Source organism: Triturus cristatus, chromosome 4_2 (assembly GCF_964204655.1).
Source record: "Triturus cristatus chromosome 4_2, aTriCri1.1, whole genome shotgun sequence".
Classification (NCBI taxonomy): domain Eukaryota; kingdom Metazoa; phylum Chordata; class Amphibia; order Caudata; family Salamandridae; genus Triturus; species Triturus cristatus.
In genome coordinates this window covers 666510506-666530596 of record NC_140586.1, presented here as the reverse complement: position 1 = coordinate 666530596, position 20091 = coordinate 666510506, and the positions used below count along the sequence as shown (strand labels likewise).

The 20091-nt window shown below is 40.9% G+C and overlaps 1 protein-coding gene across 1 annotated transcript in view; it reads right to left on the bottom strand.

The window, feature by feature from the left end:
• LOC146834868 (FRAS1-related extracellular matrix protein 1-like) overlaps positions 1–20091 on the bottom strand; it is a 991143-nt gene that overhangs the window by 917772 nt on the left and 53280 nt on the right. The window lies entirely within an intron of this gene.

The following is a 20091-nucleotide window of genomic DNA, read 5'->3' as shown; positions in this document are numbered from 1 at the left end:
GCAGAAGTAGATGTGTAAAAGCTTATCCTGCCAAGCTGAAGTCGTCTTCTATCTTCTAACCTGATGCCAAACCTTGTGTGCACTTATTAACACCTTCATCCTGTTTTTTTTTTATAATAGCTTGGCTCTATATTCTTCAGCAGACAGCCTTTTACTTCCACTCCCATCAGCATTTGATAACTAGATTGGGCCTCTGCAGCATCTATAATGTCTTCCCCTGTTATAAAAATTCTCATATATTGTAAGAGGCAGGTCCAATAGTAAAATGTGAAATTCAGTATTGCCCATCCGCCCCGTATTCTAGGAAGGGTCATAAATGTAATTGCTCTTCTTGGTTTTTTTATGGCTTTAAATAAAAGAACAACTCTAATTTTTGCATCTGGATCTTAGTAAGTTCCAAAGGTACGGACCGAAAGCTTTGGGCAAAATGCTCATTTTCCGAACATTACACCTTCCGACTAGTGAGAGATGCAGACATACAACTCTATCAAGCAGATTTTTGGTCTTACCCAACAGCGACCCCCAGTTTGCCACAACCAATTGATCTAAACAGGCTTTAACTTTAATACCTAAGTACACCGCCTCTTCAACAATCCTTGGATCGTTGAAGAAAGGCTGCTCGGTGCAAACAATCTGGGTTTTAGCCACATTTAATTTATAGCCTGAAGATAGTCCAAACTGTTTAGACACCTTCTCAATTTCCTGTACTGAGGTTGCCAGGTCTGCAGTGACTACAACAACATCATCTGCATACACAAATACCCTGTATTCTACCGGATTTTCATAAATAGGTTTGATAACTGTATTTCGTTCAAGCATTGATAAAAACGGATCTATGTATAGAGCAAATAATAAGGGAGAATAGGGGCAACCCTGTCTAGGTCTCCTAAAAATACATAATGAGTCTGATTCCAGACCCATAGCACAGACTTTTGCCGTGGGAGTCCTATAAAGAGCCCTTACTGCTGCGATAAAACGTATCCCAAATCCTTTCTATCGCATCACTGCCCAAAGAAAATCCCAAGAGACACGGTCAAACGCCTTTTCAGCAGCCAATAAAATCAATCCAAGAGATGCTTGTTGTATATTTGCGAGATTAAATAGGGTAATAACCCTCCTAATATGATTGACCGTGCCTTTTCCGGGAATAAAACCATGTGGCTTATGTGAGACTAAAAGGTTGATCACCCTAGCCAGTCTGTTCGCTAAAATGTTTGCATAGACTTTTCCATCGCAATTCAACAGGGATATAGCGCTGTACGATCTTGGCAGCAAAGATGGCTTATCCTTTTTCTTGAAAATGACTGTTAGCTGATTTACAAGAAAGAGGGATCTGACCTTGCTGAGCTTTTTGAAATACTAACAGCATATCATTACCCAGTTCTGGGGAAAAAAAAGAAAACTTTGAAAGGAAGTTTATCTGGGCCGTCAGCCTTACCTGTAGATAACAAGCTTATAGCTTCCGATAATTCCTCAGAAGTAATGGGGGTGTCAAGAACAGCTTGATCTTCTTCGCTTTATTTGCTTCTGTCCAGATCTTGTAATAGCCCCTCCTAGCCCCTACTCCGAGCTACTAAATCCTCTGTATATAGGTCTTTATAGAAGTCCTTAAACACTTTTAAAATCACAAATGGCGTCTCAACTACTCTCCCCATAGGATCCTTAATGGCACTTGTACCCCTTTCAGCCTCTTTTTGCCTGATTCAGCTTGCTAAAAGTTTACCAGTAGCCTCGCCATACTCATAGGATTCCTTCTTATGTGAATGATATCTCATTGCGACTTCCAGGCAGCTACCGCCTTCTGTATCTCACTTGTATCCAGGTTACTTTGCAGTCTCTGTACTATTTTCCCCTCAACTTTACTAAGTTCCTCATCCAGCACCCAAAGCTCCTTCTTTCTCTGTTTCTATAAATGTAAACCAAAGCTTAAGGCCTCCCCTCTCATTCCTGCTTTTAAGGCGTCCCATACTTTCTCAACAGTGGCAGTATTCTTGTTAGTTTGCAAAAACTGTTCCAAGCAACCTCTAATGTGACTAACAAATGTTGGTTCTAATAACAACTTTGTATCAAAACTAAAAAGATGACGTGCCTGATAAAGCTGGACAGTGGGATCTCGAGCATCTGTGGATTGTGGTCAGAGCATACTCTAGGAAATATCTTTATTTTAGCCTCAGACGCATGTGTTAGAGATATAAAAAAAATTATCTAATCTGATCAACTTATTACATTGGAAAGAATAAAAGGTAAAACCAGAATCTGGATACATATATTTATTCCATACATCTATAAGTCCATGATCATAAGTAAGACACCATAAAGTTCTAAAAAACGTAGGTTCCTCATGAGAAATTGCCCCCCTTCGTTTGTTTTTGTGACACCTCTAAATGAATATTAAAATCACCCCATAGCTCTAAGGGCGTTGGCCATGAAGCCAGTTCTACATTAAGTAAATCCAAGATATCAGCTTCATCCATTTTCGAACCATACACTGAACATAATATGAACTAGGCTGGGCCAGTGCAACCTTCCACATCCACCCAACAACCATACTTATCAACCAGAGTCTGTCCCGCAGTGTATATATAGCATGCTTTGTTAAGATAGCTACCCCGTTTGTTGTGGTTTGTTGTGTACAGGCTAAAAGTGTGAACCCTAATTCTATTATTATTCCCTGCTTCCCCCACAGAATATGAGTTTCCTGTATGTATACTAGATCAGGTTGCATTGACCTCAGCTCAAGAGCCATGTCTCTTATTCCTATCATTAAGTACACATATATTAATAGAGCATATATGTAGTCTTTGAAAAATCATCGCATGACCCCCTTTTCACTACAATAAGTGCATCAACATTGCGGTAAAATTAAGATGAGCCCTCCAGACAAATTAAACCTCCTTAAGTATATTAACCACTGCTTGTCTTCAATTTTTTGTTTATGTATCGATATATTGCTGTCTTGCTTATTCCTTCTAACAAAATGGCTTGTTATTCTCCCCTTCTCCACTCACACACCCCATGCTCCCTCCGCCTTCCCCTGACCATGCACTCTCTCGACCCTCTGCCCAACCTCATCCAGAAGTCCCCTCTCCCACACCCATCCTTTAAGGCAATAGGACCCGCCCGTGATTCCTGTTGTGCATGTAAAGTTTTGGGTGGATCCGTTAAGCGGGCCATAGAAAAAGGGGGTTGGAGGAGTCACAAAAAGTGTAGTTCCAATGTTAATTTACATTCGGAATTTTTAACATGATTACAGCTTGAACTGCTGGACGGAATTACACCAAACTTGGCAGAAAGGTAGCTCTTGGTCCAGAAAGAGTGCTATTTTTTATTTGGTGTAAATGTGTGGATACTCCAAGGATCCGACAGTCCCTGTGTTGAAATCTTATCGGCTGCCAACACCTAAACCAGGAAGTGTTCACAGTCATCTTGGGATTTTTTTCAAAAAGCATTTTTGGGGGGGGATTTTGTGGCGGGAGTCGCACTAGTTCCATGGCTCCCACCATAAAAATTTTAAAAAAGAAGCGTGGGCTCCTGCACTTTGCTACTGTTTAGCTTACGGATGGGCCCGGTCCCGGGGGCATGTGGGAATAAAAGAAGAACAGGGTGTATGAGGCCCCCTACTGAGGCTCTTTTGAGCACCGGGGACCACCACCTCCCCAGGGCTTTATTTTGAATTTGAAGGGGGGCCGTAAGGACCCCACTCCTGGGGTGGGTTCAAAGCTCGGGGACCACGATCTCCCTGGGGCTAATTTAAAAGTAATGGGGGATGCGCAGACACCCCAGGGACAACCTCCTCCCCGGGACCTACAATATAATTAAAAGCTGGAGGTCATTTGAGATGTCATGAGTGATGTCACTGACCATGTCATGAGTAATGTAATATGTGAGGTCGTAAGCAGTGAATTGCAGGGCATAAGTTATAGTTAGCTCAGGTAACTAGAATTGCTGAATTTCACTTGTTTTGTAGAAGTGAAATCTGAGCCTAAATATAACGTCTCTGTAAACTTTGTTTTTTTCTGTGAATTTCTAAGTTTTTTTTTATTCTATTTCCTAACTATAACATCCCTATAACCTTTGTTCTTTTCAGTGAATATATCTATATTTATATATATTCCCCCGTTATAGTTAGTTCAGATAACTATAACTCGCGCGCCCGCAATCCACTGCTCATGACGTCACATATTACATCACTCATGACATGGTCAGTGGCATCACTCATGACATCACTGATGACATCATCCTTGTGATAGAGTGGCGGTCGCGCGAGTTATAGTTATCTGAACTAACTATAACGGGGGAATTTCATTCGTTTTTTACGAGTGAAATGTGAACCTAATTATAACCTGTGTGAAACCTATGGTTTTTTAAGTGAATTTGCAAGGTTTTTTAAATGCTAATGCCTAACTATAACGTGTGTGAAACCTATGGTTTTTTAAGTGAATTTGTACGGTTTTATAAATGCTAAGTTATGTATTTATTAATATATATTTGTTTTTTAAAGGTTTTTCACCATGCGCGCACCGTGCCTTTCAGCGTGAGGTGCAGTTCTCTCACCCAACTGGGTATACGGACATTAAATGAATTCTGTGGCAGGACTTGAATCCACTTGGTGAAAGAACACTGGGATCTGTGTTTGGCTGTTATTATTGGACTACCATGACCATCAGGCCATTCTCTTTAACGCCCACTGGGGCAGGATTCCTTATTTGAATAAAGTAGCTGTTCTTAATTTCCGCTTCCTGCCTCATTTCTGCCAGTGAACAAGAGCTCAAGGGAGCTCGAAACGCGTTTGGCCACAGAGAGACCGGCTTTCTGCTGAAGGGCATGCTGCCTGTGATGGTTTGTTCTGTAACCCCTACTTGAGAGGCATCTTCTTAGGGGCAACCTTGTGCGTAATATATATATATATATATATATATATATAAAAATATATAATATATATATTTTTTTATTTTTCTTCACTGAAAAATCCATAGGTTTCAGGCACGTTATAGTTAGAAATTAGCATTTAAAAAACCTTTGAAATTCACTGAAAAAACCATAGGTTTCAGGCATGTTATAGTTAGAAATTAGTATTTAAAAAAAACTTTGAAATTCACTGAAAAAAACATAGGTTTCAGGGATGTTATAGATAGTTGGACATTTCACTCATAGAAAACCATAGAAATTCCCCTGTTATAGTTAGTTGAGCTAACTATAACTCGCGCCCCCGCAATGCACTGCTGATGACGTCACATATTACATCATTCATGACATGGTCAATGACATCACTGATGACATCACTGATGACATCACTGATGACATCATCCACGCCAAAATCTGATGAACCTCATCAGACCCGAATATAACACTTGATACACCCACTCTAAAATACAGACTATAATTTTTGAAACCATGAACACGTGGTGCCAATAACTCTGTTCAACACAAGCCGAACAATCCCACATGTGGAACTGTGTCCTGAGTCCTGAATGGCAGCGACCACAGCAGCATACTCCCTCTGATTATTTAGGCATATTTCCATATGCAACGGCGGCGACACGTGGTGCCAATAACTCTGTTCAACACAAGCCGAACGATCCCACATGTGTAACTGTGTCCTGAGTCCTGAATGGCAGTCACCCCAAGTCCGTGGCAGCGACCACACCACCACACTCCCTTCAATCAGTGAGGCATATTTTCATATGCAACGCCGGCAACATGTAGTCCCACTAAACCTCTTTAACACAAGCCGATCCCACATGTGTAACTGTGTCCTGAGTCCTGAACAGTCACCCCAAGTCCGTGGCAGCGACCACAGCAGCACACTCCCTTTAATCAGTGAGGGGTATTTCCATATGCAACAACGGACTCCAGTAGGCAAGTAACTATCACAGTCCTACACCCAACATATTATCCTTTTAGTATCCACTTTTTGTTTTATATCAGTTATAGCTTTACTACAATGACCAAATTAATCTTCAAATGCAAACTAACATGGAATAGCAGTCTACACTGCAGTCAGTACAGCTCGCAATACCAATTTTAAATGCTAATTTCTAACAACAAGATTGTACTCAGAAAATACAACACTTCGTCAGTGTATTCTATACTTATTTCATCTTTTTATCACACGCCTACACTGCACTCAGTAGGGCTCACAATGAACATTATTTCTTCATTAATTAACTACAGAGTCCACTAGGAAAGTAACTATTACATGCCTCAAATCTACATAATATCCTTTTAGTATCCTTTCTTCTTGAACATTTTTTATATCACGTATAGCTTTAGTACAATCATCAAATTCATTTTCAAGTACAAACGAACACTCAGCAGTCTACACTACGGGCAGCAGACCTCGCAATTTGAATTTTGAACACGTGGTGCCAACTAACACTGTCCAACGCAAGCCGATCCCACATGTGTAACTATGTCCAGAGTCCTGAATGGCAGTGACCCCAAGTCCGTGGCTGCGGCCACAGCAGCATACGCCCTTTGATCAGTTAGGTATATTTCCATATACAAGGCCGGCAACATGTGGTGGCACTAACCCTCTTTAACACAAGCCGATCCCACATGTGTAACTGTGTCCTGAGTCCTGAATAGCAGTCAACCCAAGTCCGTGGCAGCGACCTCAGCACCAGACACCCTCTGATCAGTGAGGCATATTTCCATATGCAAGGCCAACAGCACGTGGTGCCAATAACCCTGTTCAACACAAGCTGATTCCACATGTGTAACTGTGTCCTGAGTCCTGAATGGCAGTGACCCCAACTTCGTGGCAGCGACCACATCACCAGACTCCCTTCAGTCTTATTTGTTGTTCTTTTCTTTAAATACATTTTTATATATGTAAGTCTATACATGACTAAGATTCTTCTTTGTCCAACCGCACAGGGACACTTCCAGGCCCAAGAAGGTTGTTGGGGGTATGATGGTAATGTGGAAAGAGGGTGTGTTACCTGCTGATGTAGGGAGAGGCAGCGTCAAAGGGGTATCTATCACAGAAAGAACTCATATATGTTTTCACAAATGCCTCGGACAAATGCCAGCTGATGGACTAAATCACAAAATGGTTTTTCAATGCTTATGTAGTGTGAGTTATGAACAGTTCGCACCCAGGCTCGCAGAGGGACAGCTGCGGCCCGTCCGCTTGACTCACAGACGCAGTACTACGAGCCATCTGCGTCATTGTAGCTATCCCTGCCCTGTTCCATTGTACGCCACGCCACGCCACTCCGATTACATTCCGACGTTGGCCCCACATAGCTACCTGTCGCAGGCGTTCTCGCAGTTGGTGTGCAGGTCAGTGGTCTAGTTCTCAACATCTCACGGCCACTCCCTGAGGGCAGGTTTGCACACACACCACACCCATCTGGCACATGCATCACAGGCCATGTGAACACACAAATATAATAGATCGACAACGTCACATCCTTTATTGCCGGTGCTGACCAGATGGAGGACGCTCCACGTGTCTCAACCATAAAGAGTCTTTGAAAAGTTGCACAGAAGGTTAGTCGCACCCTGATCTGTACAGCTGTCAGGGGCCTACCACCCCCTTGGCGCAGACTTCAGATGCACAGGGTTAGTGCCACCCGAAGCTCATATGGCCATCAGGGGCCTACCACCACGTGACATGGACATGAGTTCCACAGGCTTAGCAGCCCCAAAAGCTGATGTGGTCTCCGCCATTGATGACTCAGGACTCAGCAACATGTGTGAGATCTGCCGGGCTGTGGAGAAGCTGATGTGGTCTCTGCCATTGATGACTCAGGACTCAGCAACATATCTGGGATGCGCGGAGATTTAACAGGCACGTGGAGTGCCCACTGCTGCACACTCCGGTGGCACCAGGTAATTATTTGCTCATGGATGCGCAGGGGCGGCGGTGTCTGTCTGTCTGTCACACTCTCTCTCTCTCCCCCTTCCTTCTTTTACTTCTATCTCTTTAACTCTTTCTCTTCCTTCTCCCTTTCTCACTCCTTTTCTTTACTTCCCTCTCTTTTTCTCGCGGGCTTTTTTTTTCCTTCTCTGTTTCTCTGTGTCTCTCTCCATTGATATGCCCATTACACACGTCCTTATTTTGTGCTTTATTTTCCAGGCTCTGTCATCGACATGACAGGAGTGTTCTGCCTTGTTGTTTTGTATTATTTTTGATAAATTTTGTTTATTAGTTTACCGTTCATATATATATATATATATGTTGATAAAAAAATAAAGTTTGAAAATAGTTTATCGTTTACATATATATGTTTCTAAAAAAAATAAGTTTGAAAAAAAAAATTAATCACGTTTTTGGTTGTTCTCTTAACTGCTGTGAGACTCTTTTTTGTTCTTATTACTGTTATTTGATGGAGTCCACCATGGTGTTAAATTTTGGGGCACTTATCGTGGGAATACTGGTGATGTCTGCAGTTTGCACCAACTTCTGAATAGTGTGTTAGCTTTATCTCAACTTTACTTATATTAAAGTGCTGATAATGAAATGCAGACTAGCCGTTCCCGTGCAAAAAGACACGAGGTGCACCTTTGCGATTTATTCTAAATACTACAATCCTGTATTGAATTGCACTGAGGTAGTGGCTGCACTTACAGTGTACACACAAAATCAATTAAGAAATCTCATTGTATTTATATTGATTGGGAATAGTGCGTCAGGTGCTGGATCTTGATGAGATACACTGCTCAGTTCGTATATTGTTCTGTACACGAAAAAGATCACATCACAACTTTCAAACCAACTGCAATGCAAAACAAATTCCGGCGATAAGCCACGTTAACACCAGGGATTTTACACCTGCTTTCTGCAGATGCTAAGCAGGACGACTACCTGCACCATGAAAGGGAACACAGCCAAGAGCCACACCAGAACACCCACAGGCGCCATAGAGTCAATGAGCATGATACAGGGATACCCATGAGGACCACAAGACTCATCGCAACAACTCCGGGACTGCCAACACCCCCCAAACCCACATCTGAGCAAGTGTGTCCCTGTGGTCATTGTCTTAGCATGATAGGCATGAGCCCTGCAACATCACAGTGTGCTGTCACCTCAGCAATGGCAGTGAGCCTGGACATATAGCTATGCTTGCATCCTCCTGCATGCACAACCGGCGTGTGCTGGTCCGGGGTACACAGGTCAGCGCAGGGGTGTGCCAATCTGGCAAGGGTAACGGGGTGTCTCAGATATGTCCGTGTACAGGAAGTGCAGTAAGTGTGTCTCTGTGCTCTGGTGTGGCCTGCCACAAGGGCCACAGCAGTCGATGTTGTAAAGTGGCATGCACCACCTCCAAACGGCACTGTGATGGTGTAGTTGGAATGTAGCAGGTCATGCGAGAATAGGCATTACAATGGTGTGCCGTACGAGTGCACGAGCTACAACAGCGCACCGTACAAAAGTGTGGGGGTGTGGGAGGGAGGAGCAGCTGTTTGGCAATTTAACACACAGTGAACTCGCCCATGTGCCACATGCTGGGCATCTCATCCATGATGACCACGGTCGCAGACATCCCACAACACCAACGACCGGCCTTTGTACACATCCTGTATGAATGCAGCGTGGTTTTCACTTCTATGCTCGTTCAGTGGTGTGATGTTGGCGGGTTGTGTGACTTGTGCTCCTTGTTGCTGTGTTTTATTTTGGCCATTGTTTGTCTATACTTAATTGTGCATGTGTGCCATCCTGCCCATCTCCCCCGTCCCCCCACTCCCTGATTCTTCCTCTTCCTGGTGCTGTTGTGTCTGTAACTTTGTTGCTCCACACATAAATACATGTAAAGAACAAATTAGAATAGTTCCTTGATTCTTTTAGGTTTCAGAACTTCTCTCTATTGGTTTCTTTTTAATTTTCCATATAAACCGTTTTTTAAATATTCAACAGCACATCGAAGTCAGAAGTGCAACGTATTCTATCAACACACTTTCTAGAACATTCTACAACACGAGCAGGTTAAAAGTTCATCAATTTTTTTAAACTTAACGATATTTTTTTGCAACATTTTCTCGAACATTTAATGGCATGTGCAGGTTAAAAGTTCACGATTGTTTTAAGTTCGAACAGTGCCTTCCAAATGCAAGTAGCAGGTATGGTTGAGTTGAGCAAATTTTATCCTATGATATGTACTCCACGTTGAAACTGCTTTTTCTTAACCAATCACAAAGATGCTTTTCCACAAAACGAATGTACACCCTACTTTTAAAAAAGAATGCTTTTCATCTCCCAATCACGTATCGTTTTGATGGCAAAAAAAAGTACTTCCCCATCTTTAAACATATCTCTTATTCTACCAAGGAACTGCATGAGCTACAGACATCTTTCCATACCTTCCAGTCATACCCTCAAAATGCTAGTGTGGATCGTAGGACATAGCTATATTTTCTGGTGCAAGAGGTATGCAGAACACAGACGTATTGACTTAGACTTACAAAATGTGGACATTAAACGGTTTGCACAGAGAAGATTGAAGAGGCACCAATTGCTACCTTTGGTTAAAACCTCTTAGCATCTTCCACACCCTGACCTCATGATTGTGCATTGTGGTGGAAATTACCTAGGCACATTGACTGGAGTAGGTTTGAAAATGCTTATGAAGGACACCTTTGTACACCTCAGCTCAGCACCATGTGACTCTGGGCAATTGCTGACTTAATAGCTCACATAATTTTCACTCTGGGCTTGAGTGCTCGAGTGCCTTCAGACCCATAGGGGTGAGTAGTTTGCACTTTACAAATACCGTATTGATTTGATATGTGCAAATTTACCTGTATAACACCCCCTAAGCACCATACACAAGTTACAATGTTCGAAACAAAAGTTCCTCCGAGTAGGTATAACTACATGCTGACACTACTTGACAAATGTGGCACAGCGGCCAAAGCACATGACTTCACAGCATGTGACACACAGTTTGGACTCATGCTTTCATCCCCGACTCCGGCAGCACCTCAGCTTAGTACCATGAGACTCTAGACAATACCTCACATATTTTCCGTACCCCAGGACTTTCAAACAAGTAGGAGTCAGTAGTTCGTCCTAGTAGGTATAAACACATGCTGACACTACTTCCACAGGTATGCTGCAGGGCACATGACTTCACACCATAAGACACACAGTTTAGGCTCACGCTTTCATCCCTGACTACCGCAGCAGCTCACCGCAGCAGCATCAGACTCTATGCAATACCTCCCTTAATTTCTGTACCCAGCACTTTCAGACCGGTAGGTATGAGTAGTTCGCTTCGCACCCCCTCTATAGCACACCCTAAACACCCCACAGAGGTTACAGTGCTCCTACCCTCCTCTTTCCTACTTTTTTTGCCCTTTTTTCCCCTTACTCACTTCGACAGAATCACAAAATGACGGCCAACACTTCCTAGTTGCAACCGCTCGCAGCACTCCCAACCAATAAGCAGCAAGCTCGTGCTCGTAACGCCTCAGCCAATCAGATGGCAGAATTCCCAAATATCGATATCTGTAAATTTCGATATTTCTCAAAATCTACTGAACGGATTTACACCAAATAAACAAAAGTGTACTTTCTAGACCAAGACCCTACTCCCTGCCAAATTTGGGGTAATTCCATTCACCCGTTCGACCTGTAGCCTTGTCTAAAGTTTCCTATGGAAATTAACATGGAGAAACACGTTTTGGAACCCCCTTTTTTCCTCAGCCCCCCCTTGACAAACCACCCCCACACTTTCAACATAGGAGCTGATATGAACAAACAATTAGTTTGGAAACTTTCATCAAGATTCATCAAACGACGCCAAAGTTATAACCAAAACAAAAAATGCTCTTCCTATGGAAGCTTGGTCCTAACTATAACTACCTACTGGCGACCGCCAGTAGGATATATATATATATTCAGTACGTGTAAACTCCCGCAACCTCCAGGCGGCGAAGAAGGAGAGACGGACTACACAAGTCTTCAGGCAAGATGTTTATTCGACCATGTCTTCACAACAAATGACGCGTTTTGGGCTCGAAAACCCTTGTTCACATGCGGACCATAGTCAAACTGAATGTTTTTAAATGCTGTAAAGTGTACACCCACTTCCAAGTCACATGATCATGGACAGAAAAAACAGACTTCATAGGCATTAAAAGATCTTCACATCGAGGTATAAAATAAAACCTATTAGATTAATGCAAAATACCTTTGAATCAATTGATTTTTCATTTTTAAGTTTCAACCTTTGGAAAATTCTATTTAGAAGAGAAACTGTCTTATTGTATAAATACAAAAATAAGAACAATATGCCGATATAAGGGCATGTGGGGAAAGAATGTATAAAGCATAATTACTGGTCATTTGTTATTCTAAATATTCCAAATCCCCACATTGCAACAGAAAGATAGCTCTCTGTAGCAAAGCATGTTTAAGTACATATTCTTTTGTATAGTATTTCCACAGTCAATCATAACAGGATAAATCCTTGATTAAAAAACCAGATGACAAAAAGGTTGGGCATTAACTATGAAAGAGTTTCCTATATATTAGCAATATATATTGCTGTGGAAGACCCGTTAGAATGCTAAGAGTGCATGGCAGCAATTTAAATGACTTGTGCAAAACCGTGCTAATGTGCACATTTTTAAAAGATATACATATAATGTGCAGCTGTATGAAAAAATGAATATATAAATATTGATAACAATAAAAATTCAATCCTGATAATTATTGCTAAAACCATATAAATATCATCTCTATAATTTCATCATACTAAAAAAAGTGCAAATACATCATAAACATATGTTTTCAATATTGAAGCATTAGGTATATGGATCGTTTCACATTAATGTATTGATTACAATTAATTAGTAATCTACTAAAGTGCGAAAAAAAGAACCTATATGTAAATGTGATATAAATTGATTTTACCCTAAGATTAGATTGTATTTCTCATAGTATTGTGTCGTCTAATCAGACTTCAGGAGAACAAGTAACAGTAAAGGGCTAACTAGAGAAAATTGTGCATATCTTCAGTGTTATTCAATCCGTTCGGCCATTTACTGTCGAACTCAAGAATCTTTCTGGTCTCTAGTTGCCTTAATTGGAGTTCTCTATTGCCACACCGCTGAGGTTTAGGAATAGATCCTATTACAAAATATTTGAGGCAGGTGACATCATTGCTGTGAGCCCTTTTGAAATGGTGCGCCACTGGGTAAGCAGGGTCGCTATGTAAGATGGCACGAAGATGCTGCAAAATCCTCACGTGCACCTGCAGCTTAGTGCTACCGATGTAATTAAGGCCACAGGTGCACGTCAGGACATATACAGCAAATTCTGTCCTGCAGGTGAAGCTCCCTATGATAGCTATTTCTTTTGTACTAAAGGGAGTACGATAGTGAGTCATATTTATGCCAAATTTGCAGGCCCTGCAAGAGGAACATTTACGAAAGCCATGAGCAGGTTTTAGTCACATAGCATTTTGTCATGTTTCAGGGCTGCTTTTATCCAGAATTGTTCCCATACATTTAGCTCTCTTAAAAGTGATCATAGGAGTAGCCGGTAGTCTTGTGCGAAGCACAGCATCAGTGAGTTTAATAGGCCAATTCTTTTTGACTATAGATCTAATTTTTCTTTCCTCCCTGCTAAAAGTAGTAATCAGTCTAGGTCCTTCTTTGATTGCTACTTTGTCACAAATGGCTGGCTCTACCGATGGGACAAGACTTTCGGTAGCCTTGCTTTTAAACAAGCTCATTCTGGGTCGTACACTGGCCTTAGCCATGGCTTCATTAAGTACAGTGTCAGAATAACCCCTTGCCCTCAATCTAGTCATAATTTCCCTCACGCACATATCAAAGTCTGATTCCAGGCTGTAAATTCTTTTAAGTCTTAGAATCTCACCGTAGGGAATACTAGCGATGAGATGCTTGGGATGTGGGCTGGTAGCATGAAGAGTGACATTCCCTGCGGTAGGTTTTCTAAACAGGGTTGTTTCAAAATGATCATTTTCAATATAGACATTTACATCTAAAAATTCGATACTTGATCTACTAATGTGGGATGTAAAGTGGAGATTCATAGAGTTATTGTTAATGGCCTTTATAAAATCTAAAGCTTTCTTTTCCTCTCCTTGCCACAAAATAAAGATGTCATCTATATATCTGAGATAACAGGATAAGTTTTTGTTGAAATATACCCTGTGTATTTGCTTCAGTACCTGTTCCTCCCACCAGCCAACGTGTAAACACGCGTAGCTGGGAGAGAAACAGGCTCCCATTGCTACTCCGCGGAGTTGTTTAAATAGTTCCTTCCCAAAAAGAAAGAAATTATTATTCAGGCACCATTCAATGAGATTAAGAATAACCTTATTATGTTCATGAAATTCACATGACCTTTTTTCCCAAAAATATTTGACTGCAGACAGTCCTGTCGTACGGTATATATATCCCCTTGTACATAGGAAACACTCGGACACCCAGTCTGTAAGTAGATAATTTATTCGGCAAGTTGAGACAACGCGTTTCACCTTTGCGGCTTGATCACGCTCGTATAGTAAACAATCCACCATGTTTAAATACATCACGATGTGAATAATAGAAAACGGACTTCTCTTGCAAACAAAAAGTAAACAATCGCAAATATCGCGGCCATTTTGAAGTATCGCGTAACTCATTAAATAACAAGTAATGGTAAATAATACAATACACATCGTGCTTGGGGTCACAATGAGCCAAATAACTTCGGAATCTACATAGCACAATGAAATCGCTCTAATTAGTGCTAACTTAATGACCGCATTATGTCATTAATATATGATGACGCTTTTAGTATATTGCACAAAGTTAATACCAATATCTATTTTTATAAGTGCCAAAAGAACGTAATAGGTAATGCTACGATAAAACATCCAATATTGCACTGTAAAATTCATGTTACACGTGGATTGACTCAGACGGATACCCATAGTCGTTATACGTTGTATTCTAGGCTCTGTCTCTTTATGCCTAAATTCCTGTATTGCAACATCATACATAAAGATATACTGGGAATATCATCCTTTACTTAAGGTGTCCAGAACCTGTATACATCAGCATGGTTCACCATCAATTAAGCCCAAGTGGGCTAATTATATTTTGCTAAATATTTACATATATATATATATACAATGAATCATTCAAGGAAAACCTGTCCATAATTTCATGATATTCTCCATTAATCCAATGTTTCTTCAATAATCTACAGAAATTCCACCAATTGCAAAAGAAGTGCCTGTAATAAAACAAAATTGATTTTAAAATCATGAAACAGACACATGCAGACCTATTATAATCAATTAATTGTGCAAATGAATTGCCAATTCTTCACTTAAATTCAACCCCATAGGGGACAGACTTTCCAAATCAATAATGTATCGAGACTCCAATTTTGTTAGCGACAATTCCCTGTTGCCGCCCCTTACACCCAGATTTACAGCATCAATCACCACCATGCGGACTAGTGTATTGTCCTGCATATGTTTCTCATAAAAGTGGCGAGCTATTGGGTATTGCCTATTGATGTTTCGTATTGCATGAAAATGCTCCAAAACTCTTTTTTTGCCTCATGTTTCGTGCTTCCAATGTACCACTTGTTACATGGACATATCAAACATAGATGCAGTATGTTGTATTGCATGTCAATTTTTTCTTTATCACAAACTCCCTCTTGGAGTTAGGTACTGCCAGTTTGTTGCAATCAGTACTATTCTTACATGCTTTACATTTCCGACAGCATCTAAAACCGGGTGTACCCATGGATATATTTATATCTCGTTCTGTAATGTAATTATGACTGAGTACATCCCTTAACGATCGTCCTTTTCTAAAGGTCATTTGTGGATTACTCCCCAGATTTTTCTTTAGATGATCATCAGTAAGTAATACATTCCTTTTTTCTATTTATTTTTTATTTTATTTTGACCAGACAGCAATGAAACAATAACAAGTTCTCTGATGTACCAGAAAGCAACTAAATCAAATTTCAATCCAGCAATATCTAGTAATACAAAACAGTACATACATTGGGGGAGACAAAAAATAAAAAGAGAAAAAAGAAAAACCCGAAACGACATCCCGTAACCATAAGTTCAATGGCATAAATTCCCAGCAGCCTTAAACCCGAATACCTATCATAAATTCTCCACCAATATCTATAATTATTCCATCAATGGCCCCCAGATCTTTCGAGCCCTTACCATCCTTCTCCAGCCCTTGCATTCATACAGTACCATCTCTAGGTTAGAAAATGTGAAAAAGTCTAGCATACCAAGCCTGATAACTTGGGGGATCTACATCCTTCCACCTGGTAGAAATAAGTAAGCGATAAATAGCTGTCACCATAAAACAGAAGTAAACTGAACTGTGATCTAACTGTAAGCTTTCGTCAAAACCAAGTATCAGCATACTTGGAGTTAGCGATACTGATTGCCCCAAGTTTTGACATAGAAAACGTTCAATACCTGCCTGCAAACTATTCAGTTTACTGCAATCCACAAACATATGGCTTATGTCCGCTGGACCCTGATCACATCTAGGGCACTTATTATTAACCCTTCTCCCCCATGCCCAAAGTTTAGCCGGAGTAAAATAAAGTCTAAACAGCGTTTTAAAAGTTTGGGCTTTAAGATTAGCGGTCAAAAAGGTCTTATTAGACAACTCAAGTGATCTTTAAATGTCTACATCCGGGTTATTTAATTTATCAGCCCAAGCACTTTCTACTTTAGGGCTATCGTCCACAGTGGCCGCCATCAACATTATATACACTTCCTTAACTCAATATTGTTTTTTTGTCAAATAATCTAATAAAGGAATTCGCGGAAAGTTAAATGGTTGTGGAACCAAACTGTTTATAATCGCCCTAATTTGTATATATTTAAAGACGGTGCAAGAATCAACTCCATATCGTTCCTGGAGGTCCCCAAACGAAGCCAACCCATTTAAATCAGTGAAATCTCCTATATTTTTTATTCCTGCTTTTTCCCATGTTCTACCAATGTTATCATACTGTATCGCCGGAAAAGCCGAGGAACGCCACAACAGTATATATCTATGAATGCTGGGTATTTCAAAATGATTGCCAATCTTCCGCCATACATTCCAGGCTGTTCTAATAATCTTAAAACAAGTTTTTTTTTATAGTAGCTGCCTTCCAACTGCCTTAAGACTAACCCTGGTGCTAATTTACCCATTGCAAGCTCATAAATAGATGGTATATCCTTATCCCCTTCTAAATCGCTAGTTACCCCTGCTGGATCCAGGGTCTGTGGTCTAAATAAAACACTCATATGTTGCAGCATTACTGCCCAGAAATAAAGCAGCATATTTGGGACTGCTAGGTCCCCCCGGTGTTGTGGTAGGGATAAATATTTTATTGATCTTCTAATTTTCCCATATCCCCAAATAAATTGACTAAACATCTGCTCCATCTGTTTAAATAATGAATTTTCCGGTTCTAAAGGTATACATCGAAATAAATAAAATATTTTGGGAAACATCGTCATTTTAATGACATTTACTCTACCGATAATAGATAGGTGTAAATTATCCAGTCTCTTCAGATCTCCCTTAATTTTTTTAACTAATGGTGACAAATTTTTGTCCCATATTGTACCAACCTCCGCTGTTATAGTTATCCCAAGATAGGTGGCTGACTCTATCCGGCGTAGATCCTGAAACTGCGTATTTTTTGTACATATGATTTGAGTTTTGTGTGTATTTAAACTATATCCTGATTGTTTCCCAAATTCTGCAGCAAGCCTCTCAATCTGATTTATAGCAGAAAACGGATCCGTGGTAACCACAGCAATGTCATCTGCATAGGCTAAAAGTTTAGTTTTATATCCGAGGATCTCTACTGATTTAATTACCTGATCCTCCAATATAGAATTAATCAAAGGATCAATATGAAGGGCGAATAATATAGGGGAACACGGGCACCCCTGCCGTGTCCCCTGAGTAATCTTGATCCTACCAGACTCCTTCCCCATTAATTGTATTTTAGCGTGTGCTTTATAATACATGGCCTGTATGGCGGTTAATATCCGTGGGCCAAATCCCTTAAGACTCAAGATTTTCCACAAGTACACCCATTCGACTTGATCCAAGGCTTTTTGAGCATCCAGCAAAATCAGCGACATTTATATCCCAGTGGCTTCGGCAATATCAAATAGTGAAATAGCTCTCCGGACATGATCCGTAGTACTTTTACCAGGGATGAAACCATGTTGCCACGGACTAACAAGAGTCCCTATTATCTTAGATAATCTTAAGGCCAATATCTTAGAATATAGTTTCTCATCTGCATTAATTAAAGATATTGGTCTATAAGCGGCAGGATCCTCCGGCTTCTTGGCCTTCTTCAGAAATATCATGATGTTCGTGTCCTGCCAGGATTGTGGTGGAACCCCCTTCTGTTGAACTGACAAAAACAAATCCAACAAAAAAGGAGTCAATTCTGTTTGTAAGACTCTATATATTTCGATCGGGATCCCATCCGGGCCCGATGCTTTGCCTAAAGCCATTGTTCTGAGGGCCTCGGAGACCTCACTCAACGAGATGTCCGCTTCAAGTCCCAACAACTGAGAGCCTTCATTACCCGATGCTATCCCTATTCCTTCCATTATCGGATCCCTAGATCTATAGAGGTCCTGATAGAAATCAGTAAGTACATTTAATATACCTGTTAAGTCTGTAGCCATCGTTCCATCTTTCCCTCTTAATTTTGAAATATCGTTTGCCATCGCCCTTTGTTTTATTCACAGTGCCAGATGTTTCCCAGTCATTTCCCCATACTCATAATTCTCCCGTGTTGCCGTTTGAAACCTTTCCGCTCCCCTTTTGTTATAAATTCCATTAATTTTGGCCTTAGTCCTGATTACTTTTAGCTCAAGATCAGTTTGTTGCTCGATCTGGTTATGTACTATAGCTTCCATATGTTGTCTCTCATTCATGCTCAGCTCCTCTATGAGGGCAGATATTTCCACTCTCAGTTGTTTCTGATGGAATAATCCAAAGCTTGTGATTTCGCCCCTGAGCCCAGCTTTAAAAGCATCCCAAACATTTTCTCCAGAAGTACTAAATCTATTAATATCAATAAATTGATTGGTCCATCTTCGAATGTGTGCAATAAATCCTTCTGTAACTAACAGTTTTTTATCGAATGACCACTTTAAAAGACCCTTAGTATATGCCAGTGCCTCAATACTCAGGACTAATGGATTATGGTCCGACAAAATTTTCGGAAGTCTTTTAATATCTGCTCCCTCAATGAGAGAAGCAGAGGCCAGAAAATAATCCAATCTGACATACTTCCTATGCGGATACGAAAAATAGGTAAACCCGGGATCCGCTGCTTTCTTACAGGACCACATGTCCACCAGCCCGTGGCTAGCAATGATAGCATTTATAGCTTTAAAAACCTGAGGCTTCCGCCCTATATAGCCATTCTTTCCCCATCTCCCAGTATCCACATGAATATTCAGATCCCCACAAATAATTAATGGTGTTGGTCAGGCTGCTAATTCGATCTCCAGTTTTGACCATAAGTCTGAATCATCAAGATTAGAACCGTACACTGTACAGATGGTGAGCTGATTTAGTAAGGAGGCAATGGCCCACCGCCCGGATTTATCCGACTTAACCCGTTCAATTGGTAACAATCGCCGAGAGACATGTATAGCCACCCCTCTCGTGTTGGTAGACTGAGAGGAACAAACATCCTGAGCATAGCCCGGTATAATATTAATCCCTCTTTTCTGCCATGGAATGTGTGTCTCTTGTTGACATATGATATCTGCCCCTATTCCTCACAACATCTCTCCGGCCCCATTTCTTTTATCTCTGTCATTTAATCCCCGAATATTAATTGTAGATATGGTTAACCTACCCATATTGATTTTGCCCTTGTTTTGTCTGTCTCCTCACCCCTCCTTTGCAACTTTCTTTATACCAATAAAAACTTTCCGACCACTTAAGACCCCTCCAAATTAGAATTACTACCACTCCACTGGTACATCTTGCATTACGTCCACCTAGCTTGCTGTCCTGGAATTTCTGTTTTTTACCCCCCTTTACCACCCTTACCACCCCACACAACGACCAACCCCTCCCCCCTTCCCC